Source organism: Saimiri boliviensis, chromosome 15, assembly GCF_048565385.1.
Source record: "Saimiri boliviensis isolate mSaiBol1 chromosome 15, mSaiBol1.pri, whole genome shotgun sequence".
In the NCBI taxonomy this organism is placed as follows: domain Eukaryota; kingdom Metazoa; phylum Chordata; class Mammalia; order Primates; family Cebidae; genus Saimiri; species Saimiri boliviensis.
In genome coordinates, this window is record NC_133463.1 from 26,231,470 (window position 1) to 26,239,082 (window position 7,613).

Genomic DNA, 7,613 nt, shown 5'->3' on the forward strand with positions numbered 1-7,613 from the left:
CTCCTCACCTCAGCTGGAGCTCATGCTTCACCCTCCTCTCCCACACCTCTCCCCCACGACACCTCTCCCCCACGACACCTCTCCCACTCACTCCTTCTTTGTGTTTCTCAAACATGCCAGGTCCTTTCACACATTAGGGAGAGCTTGCATTTGCTGTTCCCTTGGCCTTCGAACGTTCATTACACAGATCTTTAGCTGCCTGTTCCTTCTCATTCAGGTCTCAGCTTGAACCTCCCTTCTGCAGAGGGGCCTTTGCTGAATGTCTGAAGGGGCCCACCAGTCCCCTCCAGCTGGTCACTCTCATAACCCCCAATACTTTCTATTTTCTAACTACTCGAATCTCCAAAGTAAGGAGAAGCTGCTTTATCCATTTTAGTCACCCATTTTCCTAGAACTTAGAACAGAGCCCAGCATGGAGAAAGCAGCAACTATTTTAAAATAAACTTTAGGGGAAAGGTGGCTGATCCAAATTACAAGTCTACACTCATCAAGAGAAAGGAAAGCAAAATCCTTTCCTCTGACCAGGATTTTTTTTTTTTTTTTTTTTTTTTTTTTTTTTTGAGAGATCACAGCTCACTTCAGCCTTGACTTCCTGAGCTCACATGAACCTCCCATCTCAGCGTCCCAAGTAGCTGGGACTACAGGTGTGTGCCACCAGGCCCAGCTAATTTTTTTCTTTTCTTTTTCTTTTTTTGGAGACGGAGTCTCACTCTGTCACCCAGGCTGGAGTGCAATGGCGAGATCTCAGCTTGCTGCAACCTCTGCCTCCCAGGTTCAAGCAATTCTCTTGCCTCAGCCTCCCTAGTAGCTGGCACTATCACACCTGGCTAATTTTTTTTGTATTTTTAGTAGAGATGAGTTTCACCATGTTGGTCAGGTTGCTCTCGAACTCCTGACCTCATGATCCACCTGCCTCAGCCTCCCAAAGTGCTGGGATTACAGGTGTGAGCCACTGTGCCTGGCCAATTTTTTCTATGTTTTACAGCGACAGGGTCTTGCTATGCTGCCCAAGCTGGTCTTAAACTCCTGGCCTCAAATGATCTTCTCACGTCAGCCTCCCAAACACTGGGACTACAGGCCTGAGCCACCGTGCTCGAGCAGTACTTTGCATTTAACAAGTAAGTTTATGCCGTCATGTAAAAAGATATGATTTTTAATGTACTTGATTCAGTAACATATGTACATAGGTCAATATTCCCTGGGTGATCCTCTAGGTCCCTTTTCCTAGAGACAACTACTATTACCAACCTGATAAATGATCACGTCATTCGTGGGATTTACTCATGCTTACTGGATCAGAATCTTCAGGCTGCAAACATTTCTCCAGCCCTTCCTACAGGTTCAACTGTCACAAAAACTTGTGTAATGAATAGAGGATACAAAATCAGAAGACTGTTTACCAAGTTTAGTTCAATTTTTTTTTTTTTTTTTTTTTTTTTGAGACAAAGTCTCACTCTGTCACCCAGGCTGGAGTGCAGTGGTGCGATCTCGGCTCACTGCAACTTCCGCCTCCTGGACTGAGCATGCTCAAACATTATTAGCATTAGTTTTCCCCTGTCCTCTCCCACCTAGAGTAGTTATAATATTTATTTATAATACAGTTGGGTTTCTTTTGCCTTTTTTCTCTCCAGTCCTATTAGTTTAATCTTAAAAATATGTAAAATAGCCGGGCGCGGTGGCTCAAGCCTGTAATCCCAGCACTTTGGGAGGCTGAGGCGGGTGGATCGCGAGGTCGGGAGATCGAGACCATCCTGGTCAACACGGTGAAACCCCGTCTCTACTGCAAAATACAAAAAAATTAGCTGGGCGTGGTGGCGCATGCCTGTAATCCCAGCTACTCAGGAGGCTGAGGCAGGAGAATTGCCTGAACCCAGGAGGCGGAGGTTGCGGTGAGCCGAGATCGCGCCATTGCACTCCAGACTGGGTAGCAAGAGCGAAACTCCGTCTCAAAAAAAAAAAAAAAAAAAAAAAATGTAAAATATTAAAAAGCTTACTGTTGAAATTTTTTTCTTCAGATAAATTCCTAGAAAAGTGATTGCTGAGTGGAAGGAAAAATGCCTATGTAGTTTTCTTAGGTACGGCCAGATTCCCTTCCACACCTTTCTGCATTTCCCCCAGCTGTATGAGACAGTTGTCATCAACAGCACATATTGTTTGTGAATTGATGCCACTCTGATGACTGAGAAAGGGTAGCTCAGGGTACTTTTATCTTTTTTTTTTTTTTTTTTTTTTGAGATAGAGTCTTACTTTGGAGAGACTCACCAGGCTGGAGTGCAGTGGTGCAATCTCAGCTCACAACAACCTCCACCTCCCTTGTTCAAGCCCGGTTCAAGCCATTCTCCTGCCTCAACCTTCCTAGCAGCTAGGACTACAGCTACACACCACCATGCCCAGCTAATTTTTTGTATTTTTAGTAGAGACGGGGTTTCACCATGTTGACCAGGCTTGTCTCGATCTCTTGACCTCGTGATCCACCCGCCTCGGCCTCCCAAAGTGCTGGGATTACAGGCTTGAGCCACCACGCCCAGCCAATCTCTGGATCTTGTGATCCACCTGCCTCGGCCTCCCTAAGTGCTGGGATTACAGGCATGAGCTACCATGCCCAGCCCGATCTCGATCTCTTGACCTCGTGATCCGCCTGCCTTGGCCTCCCAAAGTGCTGGGATTACAGGCTTGAGCCACTGCGCTTGGCTACTTCAAATTCTTATCAGGCTATTCCCAAACCCTTTCAGGACCTAGATAGGCCTATGCTATTTGCTGTGGTTGAACAGATTTCTAGATAAACTAGAACATCTGGATTTCAGGACAAGTTCAACATCTAGACAGACAAAAACCCTGGTGGTGATTTCAAAGATTAAGAGATACACTGCCCTCTGATATCACCCACATGGGCTTTCTATGACAGGTGCAACTCTGTCTTCTCTGCTCTAAGGCAGCGTGGTGTCATATGAGTCGTTCAAATAACATGGGCTAAATAGCCTGGATTCAAACCCCAGGTTTACTTCTTGAAAACTGTTACCTACGACATGTTGCTTAACATCTCTGAACTCTTTTCTCTAGCATAAAATCAGAAGAATGTCTACCTCATAGGGTTGTTGTGAAGATTAAAGCTAATGATACATGTGAATGGCTCTCACCAAGTAGTCATCTCGTGGTTAAATGACTTTGGATTTATGTAAAATTCAGATGATCTCCTCCAGGGGTGTCTTCCACGACTGACCACACCTGACTGTGGCATCAGCATCCGCAGGTCCTCAAGGAGTCTCTCTCTTCCTGTTTGGAGTCAGCCCCTCTTGGGTAGATCTCCAATGCATCCCTCCTTCATTAGTTTTTTTCTCTCTTCTATCTTGAATCTCTCTTTGTAATAGGCTCTCTTTTCTCTCCCAGGTTTTTTTTTTTTTTTTTTTTTTTTTTGAGGCGGTGTCTTACTCTGTTGCCCAGGCTGGAGTGCAATGGTGCAACCTTGGCTCATGGCAACTCCACCTCCCAGGTTCAAACCATTCTCCTGCCTCAGCCTTCTGAGTAGCTGGGATTACAGGTGCCCGCCACCTCGCCCAGCTAATTTTTGTATTTTTAGTAGAGACGGGGTTTCACCATGTTGGTCAGGCTGGTCTCGAACTCCTGACCTTGTGATCTGCCCACCTTGGCCTCGCAAAGTGCTGGGATTACAGGCATGAGCCACCACGCCTATTTTTTTTTTTTTAAAGACAGACTCATTTGGATCTGAGTCACAGCACCAAAAAAAAAAAAAAAAAAAAAACAGACTCACTTGGCCACCCAATCTGGAGTGCAGTGGTGCCATCATGGCTCACTGCAACCTTAAACTCCCAGGCTCCAGAGATCCTCCCACCTCAGCCTCCTGAGTAGCTGGGACCAGAGGCACACACCAGCACGCCTGACTAATTTTTTACTTTCTGTAACAATGTGGTCTCGCTATATTGCCCAGGCTGGTCTTGAACTCCTGGGCTCAAGCAATCCACCCACGTTGGCATCCCAGAGTGCTGGGATTACAGGCATGAGCTGCCATGCCCAGCCAAGTCTTTCATACTTGAAACAAAAAGCCCATCAGTGAATCTTGTGTATTCTCCATTACTTTCCACTCTTTTGTCTGCTAACAAGATTTTTTTTAATATGAAAAGTTTAATCACTAAACTTAAAAAGAGCCTGAGTGACTGGTCAGGCCCCTCATGATAGGACAGAATGTCCAAGATCAGCTCAAGCCTGAAGGCTGAGTAGACCTCTCTTCTCATGGAAGACCTGGCTTCCATGTTGGTGATAAATGGGGAAGCCTTTGGATCCTGGCTGAGATCTGGAGCAGAGTGAGAAGGACTGAACAGTGACAAAGGGAAGGAGCCCAAGTCCTTCTCAATTCTTCTCTGCTTTTAAGAGCCTCAGGAAGGCCGGGCACAGTGGCTCAGAAACCTGTAATCCCAGGACTTTGGGAGGCCAAGGCAAGAGGATCACTTGAGGCTAGAAGTCTGAGACCAGCCTGGCCAACATGGCAAAACCCCATCTCTGCTAAAAATACAAAAAATTAGCTGGGAGTGGTGGCAGGCGACTGTAATCCCAGCTACTCAGGAGGCTGAGGCAGGAGAATCGCTTGAAACTGGGAGGCAGTATACTCCAGCCTGGATGAACACACACACACACACACACACACACACACACACACACACCCCTGAATGACTCTTTCTTCCACAGGAGACTTGTGGCTCTCCTTGATTTGACTCTTCTCCATCTCTCAGCCACCCCCCAACTTTTACTCGTTGTCCTGCCACCGTGCCATGCTAATTCTCTTCTCTGTGCCCTGGATTATGCTGGGAATGCCCTGCCTACCTCCCTTATCATCTTTTAAGATAAAGGTTGGATGTTATCATCTCCAAGAGTCCTCCCCCGAACCCTCAGGCAGGACTGTGGCTACCTGTCATCCTACCCTGTGATAATGTATTCCAAGAAGACTAGCAGTGTGTCTCATAAGACATTCCCTAGCTGACTCAGAAATCTGATTTCATCAGCATTTTAAGAGCAAATTAGCCAGGCATGATGATGCATGTCTGTAGTCCCAGCTACTCAGGAGGCTGAGGTAGGGGGATCCCTTGAGCCTGGGAGGTATTTCTCAGGAAATAAAGTTTTCCCCAATCTCTCCACTCCTCACCCCACTTTCCCTGCACAGCTTTCACCCCATGCTTCTGATAATAACAGATACATGTGAAAGTTTCCAGTTTCGATTTGGCTGCTGCAGAGAGGCCTTCAATAAGAACTCAGAAATATGGTTCAGCTCTTGAATGATGAAATCCGCACTTTAAGGATCAAAATACAAGCTGAGAGAATGGCTTTTTCTAACAGGCATCTTAAGTAGCTACATTAAAGGATTAGTGAGGCCGGGCAAGGTGGCTCATGCCTGTAATCCCAGCACTTTGGGAGGCCAAGGTGGGAATTCGAGACCAGCCTAACCGACATGGTGAAACCCCATCTCTACTAAAAATACAAAAATTAGCCAGGTATGGTGGCATATGCCTGTAATTCCAGCTACTGGGGAGGCTGAGGCAGTAGAATTGCTTGAACCCGGGAGGCCAAGGCTGCAGTGAGCAAAGATAGTGCCACTGTACTCCAGCCTGGTGACAGTGTGAGACTCCAATCCATCTTAAAAAAAAAAAAGTAATAAGTATTAATTTTTAAAAACCCAAGTAGTGTTGTATAAAAGGAGAAAAGTTGGCATACCTCTTGACGAGGGTGAAAGAGGCTCTCAGGCCTGAGAACACACAGACAGTCAAGGCATTGCCACCTACTTTGTGTCGTCTGACTATTCTTAAAAAATAATTTTTTTAAAAAAGTAAACTTTTTGCTTTTTTTTTTTTTTTTTTTTTGAGATAGGGTCTCACTTTGTCGCCCAAGCTGGAGTGGACCTTGGATCACTGCAACTTCCACTTCCCAGGCTCAAGCGTCCTCTCACCTCAGCCTCCTAAGTAGTTGGGACCGAAGGCACTCGCCACCACACATGGTTAATTGTTGTTGTTGCAGAAACAGGGTTTCTCCATGTTACTTAGGCTGGTCTCAACCTCTGAGATCAACTGACCCGCCTGCCTGGGCCTCTCAAAGTGCAGGGATTACAAGCTTGAGCCACAGTGCCCAGCCCCAAGTAACTTCTTGTGTGTGTGTGTGTGTGTGTGTGTGTGTGTGTGTGTAGCATCTTGCTCTGTCACCAGTCTGGAGTACGGTGGCGCCAGTCTCGGCTCATTGCAACCTCTTCCTCCTGGGTTCAAAGTGATTCTCCTGCCTCAGCCTCCAGAGTAGCTGAGATTACACCATCGAGCTCAGCCATTTTTTGAATTTTTAGTAGAGATGGGGTTTCACCATGTTAGCCAGGCTAGTCTCAAACTCCTGACCTCAAGGGATCTGCCTGCCTTGACCTCCCAAAGTACTAGGATTACCAGGCATGAGCCACTGCGCCTGGCCCCTAAGTAACTTCGAAATAATCATTTCAGGGTGAAAAGTCTTAATGAGTTTTTAAAATGTCTTTTCTTTTTATCTTTCTTTTTTATGCTATAGTAGAGAAAGTTCACTAGGAAATATCCAAATCTGTAAAAGTAAATTCTTCCCAATAGTAACTTTCCGAGAAAAGTGCATTTGAGTTGGGTGAATAGGCAGCAAGTGAGCAGAGTTGGGAAAGTGAGCCAGAGGCTAATCAGAATGACATAATGCAAACTTTGACTTCTTATCTTCTCTCCAAACTTGTTTCTCTGATAGTCTACAGACCTGCAATTGAACATCCTTGCTTCATCTGCAACTTTGCATTTCAAAACCTTAGCTCATCGCTTCCTCATCCCCATCTCTCTATTCTTGCCCTCAGCCAAAAGGCTTCCTGGCATAAATAATGCGTTTATGGCACCATAATCAGCCCAACACAACAGGCTGGACACCTTGCAGTCATTTTTTTTTTTTTTCACTCTTTCCTCTCCTCTTCTACTCTAAATCCATCTGTCAGTCCTGATGAGCCTTTCATGCTGGGTCCCCTTTGCTCCAGTTTCCTCAGTCACCACCCTCAGCTATGGCCATGTCACCTTATTCCAGAATTACTGCAGCAGTCTTCTGTCAGTTTTTCTCCTGCTGCAGTTCATTCTACACAGAGCTCCCACAAGAACCATCACATTTTGTTTTCATCTCTAATTTTTATTTGCATGAGCTTTTATGGACTCCCCAATGCCTGTCAAATAAAACGCAAGCTCCCTTTGCTATCCAAACATCTTCACCAATAGAGGTATTCTTAATCTTCATCTTTTATTGTTCCCTGATGGGATCACTCTGTTTTTGTCACGCTAACTTGCTGGCCCCATTCTCCATTGGGGTGCCTACACACACATCTTTGCATAGCCTATTTCCTCTGCCTGGAAAACTCTGACCCCTTTTGTTTCCCACCCCTCAATTCTGGTTTCTTCCTCTCCTTCCAAACCCTGTTAAACACTCACCTCTTCCCACGCTTTATAATAGATCCCATTTGGCTATATACAATTCACAATCTCTTTGGCATCAGGATACATTTTTGTGATTAATTTGCATGTGTTTATATTATTCTGTAACAACGTCTTTGGTTTTGCATATGTATTGTTTCCTTA

General features: G+C 45.5%; 1 non-coding gene across 1 annotated transcript; it reads left to right on the forward strand.

The window, feature by feature from the left end:
* The first annotated feature begins 5,690 nt into the window (after window positions 1–5,690).
* LOC120362441 (U6atac minor spliceosomal RNA) lies at window positions 5,691–5,812 on the forward strand. Its single transcript, XR_005578348.1, has one exon. It is a non-coding gene; the product is annotated as a U6atac minor spliceosomal RNA (small nuclear RNA).
* Window positions 5,813–7,613: the final 1,801 nt, after the last annotated feature.